Below are 17,321 nucleotides of genomic sequence, written 5' to 3'. Positions count from 1 at the left end.
TATTACTTCAAGGATAAAATCATACAAGCTTCAAGAGGGAAGAGATATGGGAACATATGTATATGTATAACTGATTCACTTTGTTATAAAGCAGAAACTAACACACCATTGTAAAGCAATTATACTCCAATAAAGATGTAAAAAACAAAAATCATACAAGCTTCTAGGCTAAAAGAACAAAAGATTGAGAGAGAAAAAGAATCATCCCACCCCCAAAAAAGATCAGTACTGGATTCTTTTTAACAACGCAAGGTAAAACTAGTTTAGCTTCTTTCTTAATTAAATTTGAGTCTTTTCTTGAGTATTTTGCTAAGATGGTATAGACAGCTGGTAGATTTTCTGAATATTTCCCTTTCTGAGATTTTGTTTTTTTCACTCAGCTAATGAAGGATAACAGGCACTTGTAGAATACATAGTGTGCCAGGCATTGTTCTAAGCACTTTAAAAGTATTAACTCTTTAAACCTCATAACAACCTCATGAGGTAGATGTGTTATAATCCCTATTTTATAGATGAGGAAAGAAAGCATCAAGAGGTTAAAAGTTTGTCCAAAGTCACAAGCTGGTAAGTGGCAAAATCTTTTCTCTCTACTAATATCAGCCAATGTGCAATATAAAATTAAAAGTCATAAGCAGAATAAAGAGACACCTTATAGAAAAGGCAACTCATGCAGATACAATGGTCATAAATCTGTAAACACTAACACCATGAATAATTTTGACTTCAAAAAAATTCACAATTTGTGGATGAGAAAAAATACCATAACTCAAGTCATTAAATGATATACTTGTAAAAGTATTTGTAATACAAAACAAATAATTAAGTAATCTCATAGAAAACAATAGTAAAAAGCAACTTGACAGGAAAATGGACTATGGATATAAATATGCAGAAGAGTAAGTATTAATAGGCAGAAGAGGCAATCCAAAGACACAGATGAAAATATTTTAAAAACACTATTATACAGAAAAATACAAAGTATCAATGACATACTACTTTACATCTATCAGAGCATCAAGAATCAAGAGCCTCAGTTAACACCTTACCAAAGTCCTTACTATGGCTGACGAGGCCTAACCTAGCCTACACTACCCCTTCTGACCTCATTTCTTTTCACTCTTCTCCTATCACTCAACCACACTGTCCAGCTTCAAACCATCCTCAGACGCAAGAAACATCGATCCCCTCTGCCTAAAACACGCTCTCCTTACGTATTATCATGGCTTACTCCTTCTTACATCAGGTCTTTGCCCAAAAGTCAATGCTCAGAAATTTGCCCTGATCACCCAATACAGAATCCTTCTCCCACAATACTCCCTCTCATCTTATCCTACTCTATTCTTCCTTATAACACTTACCAGTTACCTAGTATAACTGATTGTTTTATTGTATTGGTGCAATATTTATTAGATCGTATTAGTGGTTGTACTGCATTTGCTTATTACTTATCTCCCTCAGTAGACTCGAAAGTCCAAGAGAGCAGAAACTTTTTTGACTCTAATGTCTGGAATAGTGCCAGACACATGGCAGAGATACTCAAAATTTGTTGATGGAATGAACAAGCATACAATGAGCAAACAACTACCACTAGTAAAGGTGCTAAGAAAATGGAACTCTTCTAAATGGGGATATGTGGATTTACAATAGCATTTTTGAATTTATGTATAATTATGCACATCTATGACAACATCCCTTTTAACCCAGCAATGGGTTACCATCCCCATAATCTAAATAAAGCTCCAAAATATAAGGACATATGCTTAAGAAGAATGTCTGTAATGGTACTACTTGTAGAGGAAAAAAACAAGAATGAATGCTCGGGACTTCCCTGGTGGCACAATGGTTAAGAATCTGCCTGCCAATGCAGGGGACATTGGTTCGAGCCCTGGTCTGGGAAGATCCCACATGCTGTGGAGCAACTAAGCCCGTGTGCCACAACTACTGAAGCCTGCGTGCTTAGAGCCCGTGCTCCACAACAAGAGAAGCCACCAAAATGAGAAGCTAGCGCACCACAACAAAGAGTAGCCCTCGCTCACCGCAACTAGAGAGAGCCCACACAGCAACGAAGACCCAACTCAGCCAAAAATAAATAAATAAATAATAAATAAATAAGAATGAATGCTTATCAAGAAGCATATGTTTGGATAAAACACGGTACATACACAGCACAGATTATGTAAGCTTTAAAATAACTGAAACTAGATCTGTGCCCATTAGGAGGATTTGTACTAACTAGTAAGCAAGAAAAGCAAGATTCAGATAAATGTATATAATGTGAGCCCATTTTATAAAACAATGACTAACCTTTCACTCTGTATGTGTGTGCATATATAAGCACGATAAAGCGTGAGGTAACAGATTTTTTTAAAAATTTATTTATATTTTATTTTTGGCTGCGTTGGGTCTTCGTTGCTGCGTGCGGGCTTTCTCTAGCTGCTGCGAGCGGGGGCTACTTTTCGTTGCGGTGCGCGGGCTTCTCATTGCAGTGGCTTCTGTTATTGCGGAGCACGGGCTCTAGGCGTGTGGGCTTCAGTAGTTGTAGCACCCGGGCTCAGTAGTTGTGGCTCACGGGCTTAGTTGCTCCACAGCATGTGGGATCTTCCCGGACCAGGGCTCGAACCTGCATCCCCTGCACTGGCAGGTGGGTTCTTAACCACTGCGCCATAAGGAAGTCCTAGATTTTTAATAATGATTATGTGGGGTGTGAGTATGGTAAGGAAAACAAGAATTCTTTTGAAAAAATGTCCACACCAAAATAAACACAAGACATGGCCACTTTACTTACAATGATACATGTGACAGATACTGTTGGCTATCTATCCAACAGCTATTCCCCACCATTCTTTCGTGCTTTCAAAGTCTACCTCTCAATATAGTGGGTTGGCCAAAAAGTTCGTTTTGGTTTTGCCAGCTTATGGGAAAACCTGAACAAACTTTATGGCCAATCCAATAGAAACAGAAAATGCCAGAAGCACTCTTTCCCAGCCTCCCTCACAGTTGAGGCATGGCCATGTCATCTGACCAACGGAAAGTAAAAATCTGCTAGGGTCTCCTAGGAGAGATTTCTTTGCTCCTTGAAAAGACAGACACAAGGAGAAGCAGCTTATTTCCTTATTTCCTATTTTTGAACAGAGTTATCTGAGGAAGTTATGGCTAGAGCTGTGAGAGCCATCTTGTGACTATGAGAGGAAAGCCAAGAAAATCAAAAGAAGCCAATCCAAAGTCCTGACTTTGGTAAGCCGCTATAAATTCTGTAACTGTCAACCTCTAGCTTTAGTATTATATGTTATATATTTAATTAATAAACCTTTATTGTTGATATTATTTTTAGCAATATATCTGGGTCAATTATAGCCCAATATCTTAAACAGCCCTGTGTTTATGTGGGTATTATGAATGTATTAAAATGTGACCAAAAAATATTAACAATAGCTCTCATACTTTTATAAATTGTTTAAATTGTTTGAATTTTTACTGAACAACTGTCATTTATATAGTCAGATCAAAATAATGAAGCTGGGCTTCCCTGGTGGTGCAGTGGTTGAGAGTCCGCCTGCCGATGTAGGGAACACGGGTTCGTGCCCTGGTCCGGGAAGATCCCACACGCCACGGAGCGGCTGGGCCCGTGAGCCATGGCTGCGTCCGGAGCCTGTGCTCCACAATGGGAGAGGCCACAACAGTGAGAGGCCCACGTACCGCAAAAAACACCAAAAAACAAACAAACAAACAAAATAAAAAACAACAAAAAAAAATAATGAAACTGATTTCATTAATTTTAAAAGTGATGACCTCAGGATCAGAGATAAATATTAAATACTGAAAATGTGATTACAAAACAGTGTAAATTGTCAAAATTACTACTCACTGAGAAAACTGACAGTGTAAAAAAAGTAATAAAAATAATCTATCCTCTGAAAAAGACTTAAAACTGTAAAAGTTTAAGCATTTTCTTAAAAAAGGGCTAAAGATATTACCTGTGATGTAATAGTTAACATTGACAAAGAACACAAGTTAAAGAATTCTTTGAAAACTTTAACCACTGCAAGAATCAAAAATAAAATACACATTTTAGAAAGACAAAAGCAAAGAAAATAGTTTAAAGCAAAACACTGAAAAAAGAAGTAGCAATCAAGCATTTAAAAACAAATAAAAAGATGACTATCACCAAAGCTATCAATTATAACAATAAATTAATCTTCTGTAGACAGATGATCTCAGAAAGGGTTAAAAATGACCAAAATCTGGTTTCAAATTGAAGATAACAGACTGAGGGTAAATTTATCTCCCTTCCTTCCCCAAATCATAATGAAATAACAATGAAGAGGAATAACAACTTCTGATGTGAAATAGCTGATCGAATCAAAATCAACATCTTTCCCTTTCTCCTCCTGGATACTCAACAAAAACAACAAGAATATAGGAGGAGGGAAACGGTGACTTTCCTCAATGAAACATAGGAAAAGTGTAATCCACAGACACCAAAACATAGATAAGTACTGCCAAAAGCACATACAGTTGTGCAGAAGTGAATAGAGATGGCACAGTGACGGCAGATCTCAGAGAGCACCAGGAAATATACACTTGTGTCATAAGATGCATTTCCTTCTTTAGAACAACCAGTGCAAGAAGTGAGGGTTGTCACAGGCAAAGGGGAATGGAAAGCTTAGATGCTATCAATAAGGCCCAGCAACAGAAAATATAAGAAATGCCAGAAAAGTACTCTTAAATTGCAATTCACTAACATTTTTAAATGATCACATCAAAAATACTGTCAGAACTAAAGTGAAAAAAGAGCAAAACTAACCATCAGATGAAGAATACTCCTCCAGAGAATACGAAAAATTATAGTAAAAAAGAATTAAATGGTTATTTTCTTTAGGCTATTCTGATAGCAAGTTAAATCTGACTAACTTAAAAAGGGGTGGCAGATTTATTTGCTCACACGATGCAGAAATTATCAAATAAAAAGTAGAAAGAGTAGAGAAATAGATGGGTTTCAGTAACAACTGGAATCAGAAACCCCAAAAAACCAGTTCTCAAGACTCTCCATATTGATTCTGGGGCATGCACATGTGCACGTGTGCGCGCGCGCGCACACACACACACACACACACACACACACACACACACACACACACACACACACACACACACACACACACACACACACACACATCTTGGGAAAGAACTACAAATGTGGCCAAAGTAGAGAAGTTTTATAAGAACAGAGCAGCAATTTTCAATCCTGGCTGCACACTTAATTACCTGGTGACTACCTGAGGAGCTATCAAAAATGCCAGAATGGAAAAACTTGGTAATAAAAGGGGCAGAAGATATGAACAACTTTAAACATACACACAGCCTGTAAAATATATTCAACATCACTCAAAATAACATTAAAACTATACCATTTCTCCTGTTACCACTGACAAATATTAAAGTATTTTTAAAAATTTATTTATTTTGGCTGCACCAGGTCTTAGTTGCAGCTCATGGGCTCTTTGTTACAGCATGGGGACTCCTTAGTTGCGGCATGCAGACTCTTAGTTGCGGCATGCATGCGGGGTCTAGTTCCCAGACCAAGGATCGAACCCAGTCCCCCTGCACTGGGAGCATAGAGTCTTACCCACTGGACCACCAGGGAAGTCCCAAACACTAAAGTATTAATAACATAGTCTGTTGGTGAGGCCGTGGAGAAACAGGCACCCTCATACACTGCAGGTATCAATGCACATTGATGAAAACCTTGAGGAAGGGACTAGTATAACTACATACACACTTAGCTTTTAACCAAACAATCCCATTTCTAGGAGTTTAATCTGAAGATACATGAAAATTTAACTACAAGATTATTCATTGCAGCATTGTTTGTAATTACATATACTGAAAAGCATATCGTCATATATAGGAGAATGGTTGAATAAACTATGGGACAGACAATGGAGTAGTACACTGTAGCTGTAAATAAGATCTCTGTGGATTGATGTAGAACAATTTCCAGCACACACTGTCAGGTGAAATAAGCAAAGTGCAAAAGATATCTTCAATATGTTACTCATTGTATAAGAAAGGAGAAATAAGAAAATATACATGCATCTACTCCTTTGTGCCAAAGAAATAAAGATACCCCAGAGATGCATGAATTTGGTTTACAGGAGGAAGGGCGGAATGGGGTAGAAAGGACAGAAGGAATTAGGGGGGAGGGAAGGATGTAATTTTTGTGAGTTTAACTTTATAAACTATTCTGACTTTTGGAACCATGTTACTGTTTTATACATGCAAGGAAGAAGAAAGGGAAGAAGGGGGAGGGGGAAAGAGAGAAAGGAGGAGTAAAGGGAGGGAGGAAAAAAGGGAAAGGGAAAAGGAAAGGAGGTAAGGAAAAAGAGAAGAAAAAAGGAAATGAAAAAGAAAGAAGGGAGAAGGGAGGAGAAGAGAGAAATAAGAAATGATGGGGACAGGAGGTCCTAAAATGGAATACAAACAGAAATGAATGAATGAAATATTTTGAAAGGTAACATAGCTACACCAAAGGAAGGGAAGGGTGGGAGGGAAAACGGAAGATCTGAACAGTGTTTGAACTAAATGCCCTAAATCTAAAGATAAAAATGAACTCTAAACATATCTTGAATTCTTACGTTTCCTTTTTGCAAAGGAATAGGCTAGCAATTATGAAATTATTTTCTGTTGTTTCTAGCGCTACACAAATAAATATATTGGGGATGATATCCTGCTTCCTCATTGTACACAGAAAATAATAACATATATGGAAAGAGAGAATAAGACTCCTGTGATATTGGGTTGGAATGAGATATCGGTGTGAACTCATGGATTTAAGGGGTGTGTGTGTGTGTGTGTGTGTGTGTGTGTGTGTGTGTGTGTGTGTGTATTAACATGATTATAGAAAAAAAAAGTATTTGTGGGTATGTATACAAACAAATTTCTATTTCCTAGCCCTGCTGTGAGAACTTACAAGCAATGTCACCCTGGTAGTAATGAGTATACCAACTGCCCAGATCTTGGTTACTAAATTCCATTCTCTACTAAAAGAATCAGGGCTCCATGGAGACATCATCAATTTCAGGGCTGAAGTAGAGAAAGTACAAGATGAGTCAAGATAAGCCTGAGACATCCTTTTGCACCCAAAACAATGATGTGAGCATGTCAAAGCATAAAGAGGCAGCTTGAAGGGGTTCCCACTGGCCGAATCTGGGACAATATGAACATCAAAATAATGACAGTAAAGGATTATCAACTGAATAAAACAGAAACCTCAGTCTACATTGAAATTAATTAAACAAGGGAAAGCTATTTCTTACAATAGGAAGCCAACTGGAAGTAGAAAAATCACCATTTGCTGATCATAACTGAAAGTGAGACCATCAATAGGTACTAAAACTCTGTGGGTAATAGTTATGGAGAAACAGGAAGTTGTGCTATATGATACTTAACTACTATAAAGTAAAAATCAGCAAGTTTATAATGGAGACACCCACAGAGATCACCTTAATCAAGTGATCAAAGTTAACATCACCAGTAATGGAAGAAATTTGTATCATGTATTCCCTGGTATAATGCCCTGAGAAACACACATGACTTCTGTTGTATACTTGTCGTAAGTTCATAACCTGATTCTAATCATGTGGAAACATTATTCAAACCCAAACCGAGAAATATTCTACAAGATAACTGGCATGTACTCTTCAAAAATGTTATGTCCAGGGCTTCCCTGGTGGCGCAGTGGTTGAGAGTCCGCCTGCTGATGCAGGGGACACGGGTTTGTGCCCAGGTCCGGGAAGATCCCACATGCTGCGGAGCGGCTGGGCCCGTGAGCCATGGCCGCTGAGCCTGCGCATCTGGAGCCTGTGCTCCACAACGGGAGAGGCCACAACAGTGAGAGGCTCGCGTACTGAAAAAAAAAAAAAAAAATTATGTCCATAAACACAGAAGACTGAGGACTTTTTCCAAATTAGAGACTAAAGGGATAGGACAGCTGAAAGCAAGTTATAAATGTAGGCTTTCATTTACTATCAAGGAAACTGTCCAGTAAAATAATGATGGTAAAATCTGAATAAAATTTATTGATTATATTACTGTACTAAGGCTAATTTCCTGATTTGATCATTGTATGCCCTTGCGTTTAGAAAATATACACCAAGAATTTTAGGAAACACACTGAAGTGTTTAGGTCAGAGGGGGAACGTTGGCCTATTCTCAGGTACTTTAAAACAAATGGCAGGAATTCCATGGCAGTTAACTCTGCACACTTCCACTGCAGGGGGCACGGGTTTGCTCCCTGGTTGGGGAACTAAGATACCACATGTCGCACAGTGCGGCCAAAAAAACAAAATAAAAATAAAATGGGTAAAATGTTAACATATGATGAATCTGGGTGAAGGGTATATGGAAATTCTTTGTATTATTCTTACAAATTTTCTGTAACTTTGAAATTATGTCAAAATTAAAAGTTTAAAAATGCCTATCTGGAGTTCACACATAGATAACTCCTACTGGTCTGAAATGAAACCTATTCATTAAAGAGTCAGACCCAAAGCCACATGGACCTCAGGGAGTAGAAAGAGGCAATAGTTCCTAGAAGCAAAGTGTTCAGGGCAGGTAACACCAGTGATGTCTACTGCAAAGGAAAATTAGCCATTTCTCTATGTGATAAAGCATTCAATTAACAGTGTAAACTGTCATCTTGTAGCATCAAATAACATTGAATTGTATACAGCAAAAGCTGTTAGAAATACATGGAGAAAACGAACTTATCTACAAATCAATGGGAGCAAAAGCTTCATTAGGTGATTTTCTGTTCTGCTTTATTAGTGTAAACTAGCCTGGCACATAGGAACCATTTAATAAGTGTATTTTCACACACTTACATTACATAAACTCACAGATTATAAACATGATTAGTGTGGAAACATGTCTATTTTGTTCTCCTCGCTCTATACAACACTTAGCAATGGCTGGCACATAATAGGTACTCAATGAATATTTGTTTAACGACTAATAACTGAATCTACACTTTAATACTTGTGGGAGATTGAGTAAAAAGAAACATCTTTAATAGATTAGAATTACAGATCACAACTAGCTGCAGGACAATCATCGACAGGAAGATACTGGAACTCACAAAAAAAGATACCCCACATCCAAAGACAAAGGAGAAGTCACAATGAGATGGTAGGAGGGGTCCAATCACAGTAAAATCAAATCCCATAACTGCTGGGTGGGTGACTCACAGACTGGAGAACACTTATACCACAGAAGCCCACCCACTGGAGTGAAGGTTCTGAGCCCCATGTCAGGCTTCCCAACCTGAGGGTCCACCAACGGGAGGAGGAAATTCTAGAGAATCAGACTTTGAAGCCTAGCAGGATTTGATTGCAGGACTTCCAACAGGACTGGGGGAAACAGAGAGTCCATTCTTGGAGGGCACACACAAAGTAGTGTGCGCATCAGGACCCAGGGGAAGGAGCAGTGACCCCAGGGGAGACTGAGCCAGACCTACCTGCTAGTGTTGGAAGGTCTCTTGCAGAGGCGGGGGGGGGGGGGGGTGCTGTGTCTCACCGTGGGGACAAGGACACTGGCAGCAGAAGTTCTGGGAAATACTCCTTGGCGGGAGCCCTCCCAGAGTCTGTCATTGGCCCCATCAAAGAGCCCAGGTAGGCTCCAGTGTTGGGTTGCCTCAGGACAAACAACCAACAGGGAGGGAACCCAGCTGCTGTCATCAGCAGTCAAGGGGAATAAAGTTTTACTGAGCTCTGCCCACCAGAGCAACAGTCAGCTCTACCCAACACCAGTCCCTCGCATCAAGCCTCTTAAGATAGCCTCATCCACCAGAGGGCAGACAGCAGGAGCAAGAAGAACTACAATCCTGCAGCCTGTGGAACAAAAACCACATTCACAGAAAGATAGACAAGATGAAAAGGCAGACGGCTATGTACCAGATGAAGGAACAAGATAAAACCCCAGAAAAACAACTAAATGAAGTGGAGATAGGCAACCTTCCAGGAAAAGAATTCAGAATAATGATAGCGAAGATGATCCAGGATCTCGGAAAAAGAATGGAGGCAAAGATCAAGAAGATGAAAGAAATGTTTAACAAAGACCTAGAAGAATTAAAGAACAAACAAACAGATATGAACAATACAATAACTGAAATGAAAACTAAACTAGAAGGAATCAATAGGAGAATAACTGAGGCAGAAGAATGGATAAGTGACCTGGAAGACAGAATGCTGGAATTCACTGCTAAGGAACAGCATAAAGAAAAAAGAATGAAAAGAAATGAACACAGCCTAAGAGACCTCTGGGACAACATTAAACGCAACAACATTCGCATTATAGGGGTCCCAGAAGGAGAAGAGAGAGAGAGAAAGGACCAGAGGAAATATGTGAAGCGATTATAGTCGAACACTTCCCTAACGTGAGAAAGGAAACAGCCACACAAGTCCAGGAAGCGCAGAGAGTCCCATACGGGATAAACCCAAGGAGAAACACGCTGAGACACATAGTAATCAAATAGGCAAAAATTTAAGACAAAGAAAAATTATTGAAAGTAGCAAGGGAAAAAAGAAAAATAACATACAAGGGAACTCCCATAAGGTTAACAGCTGATTTCTCAGCAGAAACTCTACAAGCCAGAAGGGAGTGGCACGATGTATTTACAGTGATGAAAGGGAAGAACCTACAACCAAGATTACTATACCCTACAAGGATCTCATTCAGATTCGATGGAGAAATCAAAAATTTTATAGACAAGCAAAAGCTAAGAGAATTCAGCACCACCAAACCAGCTCTACAAGAAATGCTAAAGGAACTTCTCTAAGTGGGAAACACAAGAGAAGAAAAGGACCTACAAAAACAAACCCAAAACAATTAAGAATATAGTCACAGGAACATACATATCAATACTTACCTTAAATGTGAATGGATTAAATACTCCAACCAAAAGACACCGGGTTGCTGAATGGATATAAAAACAAGACCCATATATATGCTGTCTACAAGAGACCCACTTCAGACCTAGGGACACGTACAGACTGAAAGTGAAGGGATGGAAAAAGATATTCCATGCAAATGGAAATCAAAAGAAAGCTGGAATAGCTATACTCATATCAGATAAAATAGACTTTAAAATAAAGAATATTACAAGAGACAAGGAAGGACACTACATAATGATCAAGGGATCAATCCAAGAACAAGATATAACAATTATAAATATATATGCGCCCAACATAGGAACACCTCAATACATAAGGCAACTGCTAACAGCTATAAAAGAGGAAATTGACAGCAACACAATAATAGTGGGGGACTTTAACACCTCACTGACACCAATGGACAGATCATCCAAACAGAAAATGAATAAGGAAGGACAAGCTTTAAATGACACAATAGACCAGATAGATTTAATTGATCTTTATAGGACATTCCATCCAAAAACAGCAGGTTACACTTTCTTCTCAAGTGCGCACAGAACATTCTCCAGGATAGATCACATCTTGGGTCACAAATCAAGCCTCAGTAAATTTAAGAAAATTGAAATCATATCAAGCATTTTTCTGACCACTCACTATGAGATTAGAAATGAATTACAGGGAAAATAACGTAAAAGACACAAATACATGTCACATGGTGACATTCCATTCTGGCACATGTCTTTATCAAGCTCAACTTTCACAAAAAGAATGTGAAACTGCTTCTAAAGCATATGACTGCACACATAACTAGTTCTTCCGACACCAGTCCAAAAGTAAAACTCACTGCTATTTGAAACTCATTAAAAAGCTCATTTGAGAAACTATTTATACAGCACAGCTGTCTACTAGAACTTTCTGCAATGACGGAATGTCCGATATCTGAGCTACTGTTCTGGACACTGCCGATCTAGATCATTATGCCTTAAAGTATGGTCCCTGGGTCACAATAATCATCACAAGATCACAAGAATCACTTAGGATCAGGCACAATGAAATCTGAAAAGGACTGGTTCTCAAGGGACACAGTACCACTGACTATTACCATAACCAGTAGAAATTTATGTGACACTTTGATTATAACCATTATAGGTGAGGCGCATCTGGCATTATTAGGGATGAGCAATACACAGATGTACACACCTAGGAGCTGGTATCCCAAATGACATTCAACTATCCTGCCATGTAAACTTTTTAAAAATCTACTTTTAATACTGAAATTTTGAATCTAACTGTATTACCTAACATCTAACACCAAGCAGTTTTTGCACAATTTTAATATACTCTGAATTTTCCAGAAATACCTTAAGTTAAAAAAATGTATAGTTTTGTCCAGAACTTAGTACTAAGCATTGTTCACTTCAGAGTAACTTAACAACTTGCATTTAGAGTTGTCACATTCACACTGACACTAGGTATGTGTTCAATTACTAGACTACTTTCATTATATAGTTACATTTGGGCTAAAATAGCTGTACTCAAAACTACCTCCCTCTAATTTCCCCTCTGATTATTCTCTTATTATCTATTATTGTCTAGATAGGGAATTTATATTTTAACAAGCGGTAAGCAATTTCACTTCAGGATAATAAGAGCATGCAGTGATACATTTGCTTATACATATGGGGTGCTTTGTCTGACATGTGGGGTGCTGTGTCTGAGAGTGATCCTTAAGAATCACTGGTTTAAGGATTTATGCAGCCGTTACCATCCCCCTAGATCAGAGGCCCTTAATTTGGGAATACAAGGACACTCAGCCTAAGGAATCCACGGAGTGGCTTCAGAACAACAGAAATCCTAAATAATACATACAATTTGATACATATGTATAGCAACCTTGGGGGGTTAACAATATAACTTTGTTCCATCCCAAACTGTTAGCTTAAGTACCATTACATTACACCCTGAGACTATATATGCTGGGCTGGATTATAAACTTGGATCTCAAAATGTGGTCAAGCCCCACACCCAATTACATTTATGGAACTGCAATTTCATCACTTCATCAGCCTACACTAGACTATTAATCCTGACAAAGGATTAACCTCCAAAGTTTACAAGCAGCTCATGCAGCTCAATATCAAAAAAACAAACAACCCAATCCAAAAATGGGCAGAAGACCTAAACAGACATTTCTTCAAAGAAGATATACAGATAGCCAACAAACACATGAAAGAATGGTCAACATCACTAATCATTAGAGAAATGCAAATCAAAACTACAATGAGGTATCACCTCACACCAGTCAGAACGCCATCATCAAAAAATCTACAAACAGTAAATGCTGGAGAGGGTGTGGAGAAAAGGGAACCCTCTTGCACTGTTGGTGGGAATGTAAATTGATACAGACACTGTGGAGAACAGTATGGAGGTTCCTTGAAAAACTAAAAATAGAACTACATATGAACCAGCAATCTCACTACTGGGCATATACCCTGAGAAAATCATAATTCAAAGAGTCATGTACCACAATGTCCACTGCAGCTCTATTTACAATAGCCAGGACGTGAAAGCAACCAAAGTGTCCATCGACAGATGAATGGATAAAGAAGATGTGGCACATATATACAATGGAATATTACTCAGCCATAAAGAAATGAATACTGTATGCTAACACATATATATGGAAGCTAAAAAAAAAAAAAGGTTACGAAGAACCTAGGGGCAAGGCAGGAATAAAGATACATACGTAGAGAATGGACTTGAGGACACGGGGAGGGGGAAGGGTAAGCTGGGAAGAAGCGAGAGAGTGGAATTGACATATATACACTACCAAATGTAAAACAGATAGCTAGTGGGAAACGGCTGCATATCCCAGGGAGATCAGCTGGGTGCTTTGTGACCACCTAAAGGGGTGGGATAGGGAGGGTGGGAGAGAGACGCAAGAGGGAGGAGATATGGGGATATATGTATATGTACAGCTGATTCACTTTGTTATACAGCAGAAACTAACACCATTTTAAAGCAATTATACTCCAATAAAGATGTTAAAAAAAAAAAAAAGCCCAATCCCATAAACGCTAGAATTAGTATAGAATGTCAGCCACTGCATTACATACACTACAGGTTTTTTTTAATGAAGACCCATGGAAGAAGGCTAAAATTCATTACACATTTGCTCTGCACCTGGTACTGCACTATACTTTATACAAACGATGTCATTTAAGTCTCACCATTGCCCTCTGATATAGGTATCACTCATTGTTTCACAGATGAGAAAACTGGCTTAGAGAGCTCAACTAACTTGACTAGGTTCATACATTGAATAGATGGCAGAACTAGAATTTGAACTGAGGCTCTCTGACACCAAAGCATGTGTGTGCTTTTCTGGAGCAGGTTGCTATTCTTTAATTTTACTGTGGAGTATGTACTGAATCCCATCTTCCTTTGACATAGCCAGCTGTATACTTAAGACAAAAATTGTGTCCCACAAATGGCAGTCGCCCAAGCATGACATTAGCATCTTTGAGTAACTTGCTTCTCCATTTTATTTGGTTACTAGAATGGGCTTTATGGAATGGATTTTGCATGCTAACTTCACTTCTGGCTTAATCTTTTCTCACATCCCCCCCCCCTTTTTTTTACTTTCTATAATAAAGCAAGAAACAGAGGCATACCACATGCTGCTTTAGGTAATAGAAAAAATATATTAAGACTGTCCTGTAGAGTACAAGCTTTGCTTGATGATTTATAAACCACCATGCAATCATTTCTGTAGTTAAAAACACCAACTATCACTTTGAGAATAAGTACATAAGCTCCAGTATTTCCCAGTTAGAAAACTTGATTACCTTGGCTGCTTTCTAAATAGTAAAAGAAATCTTAACATGCAGACAAACAATGAGCATTTGAGGACATGGGCAAAAAAGCAGGGAGGTCAGCTGGGATGTCTTTTAGCCTAAGAACCCAGATAGTACCAGGGACAATCAGGAGAAACTGCAGTGGACTCAAGGACATTGTCTATGTAGAGGGGAGAGAAGAAAATAATGATGTAAATCACACTCTGTTGACTGGATTAATGGTAAAGCCATCAGGTAGGAATGGGGTTAGGGGCTTGCTGGAAGTGAAAAGGAAAAGAAAATAGGATAAGACATTTGGCTTTGCTGACACTGTCACTAAAAACATTTGGTTTTGCTGACACTGTCACTACAAAACATTTAGAGTAAGGATCAGCAAACTTCGTACTACAAAGGCTCAGAGTAATAAGTATCTTACGCTTTACAGGGCTGTCTCAGTCACAACTAGTCAACTCTGCCATTATAGGACACACACACACAAAAATTACAGACATGTGAACAAACATGTAAGTCCATGTTTTAATAAAACTTTATTTACAAAACAGAATGCAGGCCAAATATGACCTATGAGCTATAGTTTGCTGACCCCTGACAGAGAAGTCCAATAGGCAGGGAGAAGCATGATCTGACGCACAAGAGGAAGGTCATGGACAAGGACAGAGATTTGAAAGCCACTGACAGTATGGATAACCTAAGAATAGTAGAGATGGAAGATATGAACATTTAAAGACAGAACCCTTATAAAATAGCAACACTTAAAAAAAACATGAAGAGGAGGTAAATAATTGATGGTAAATAATTAATAATTAATGAAAGGAGAAACGTTGCATGAAATAGGAACTTATGATTCCCTTAAATATCATTCTGGCTCAATACAAATCCCGTATGCTTGGAGAAGCACAGAACACTGCAATAATTAACTATGGTTATTATCTAGAAGGCACTGCTAGAACACAGAAAAAGCCCCAAATGTATACGGAATACACCTAATTAACACTTTGACATAACAAGACAATGCAAAGCAGGGTCAAGTTGGGACAAAATCTTCTGCCTCACATACCTTATAAATTATCTTACACCAGAAACAAAGTGTCAAGCATCATGCACAAACCACTTACCCAAAATTGAGTTAAAGGTTGAAGACAAAACTAAACAAAAAAAAGCCCCAAACAAAAAACCCTTAAAAACGAATGTCAAAAGAAACTTGTTATGACAATATAAAGATGTGTTTGGGAAATGCTCTCAGTTCAAAAATTGTGAAGTTAAATTCATTACAAGGCTTGAAAACAAAACTAGGTCCTATATCAGTGTTACCTGATTCAAGCTTTTTTTAATATTTACAGGTCTAAAATAGAATTGCTAGCTTAATGCTTGTTTTCTGGAAGAAGTACTATCTAGCAAATAAACTATTTTATTTGTATTTTAAAACAATGTTGACTCACTAGAAGAAAATAAAACAATTAAAAGTCAATCAGAAAAATACCATGAGGACCAAAACTGCAAAACTTGCAAAGCAGCATTCTGTAGAACACAATTACAAAACTGATGATGATCCTTGCATGTGGATTAGAACGGTCTGGGTGTGGAATGGGTAGAGAATAGGGCCATACAGTACTGCTAAAGAAAAGCAAACTTACACGTATCAAAAAACTACACTATACAGAGTTAAGACTATAACTTACATTGGGAGACTGTAAAGGCAAAAATTACAAGGAAAGAAGGAAGACAGGCAGTCCTCCAATAAGGCATACATTCATATAATGGATCACTAGGCAATTAAAAATGTCTTATATGCGTTATGATGTGTAAAACTGTCCAAGATTATTAAATGAGAAAACAATGCTATTGATATTCTCAATAAAATGATTTGTGTCCAAAGAAAAAAGTTACACACATGTGCCCACACATACATCTGGTGTATGCACAGAAAATTCAGACATATACAAGAAATTTGAGTGGTACCTTGAAAAAGAAGAGTAGGATTGAAGGAGGCAGGAAATTGTCACCTTCTACCCTTCTACAGTCAAAACAAAATAGGCATGTGTTATGTTTGTGTTTTATGTCAAACATTAAAGAAAAAAAATCAGTATTTTAGAAGGTGAATAAAGGGAGAACTGCTATGTATAAAACCACACCAATACAGACACAATCATTTAAAATGCTTCAACAAATTCAAAAGTATGTTAAGCACAATCTCATAACCAAAAAAGAGCCACACCCACAAAATTTTACGTGGACAATCACACAGGTTTCAGTAATATAAAGTAGAAATTAAGTCTTGCAAAAGCTGTAATTTACATGTGAGGGTTTGGTCGAGTCCTCCTATATAGTGTGATCTGTTTAGACTCAATGTTACAGCTGGAAGGGTGTTCAGAGCAAACAACTTCATTTTATATTTACCTCTAGACTACTAATACCCAGTAACAGAAACCCTAGGAGTTTCTATTTCAATAACATAAACTATTTGCAGAACCCTGTGGAAAGATTTATTTATTCTGAATAGATGTCTGCTTTTAAAATTTTAGAGCAGGGACCAGTC

This window comes from Tursiops truncatus, chromosome 5 (assembly GCF_011762595.2).
Source record: "Tursiops truncatus isolate mTurTru1 chromosome 5, mTurTru1.mat.Y, whole genome shotgun sequence".
NCBI classification, from domain to species: domain Eukaryota; kingdom Metazoa; phylum Chordata; class Mammalia; order Artiodactyla; family Delphinidae; genus Tursiops; species Tursiops truncatus.
This window is presented reverse-complemented; position numbering follows the sequence as displayed.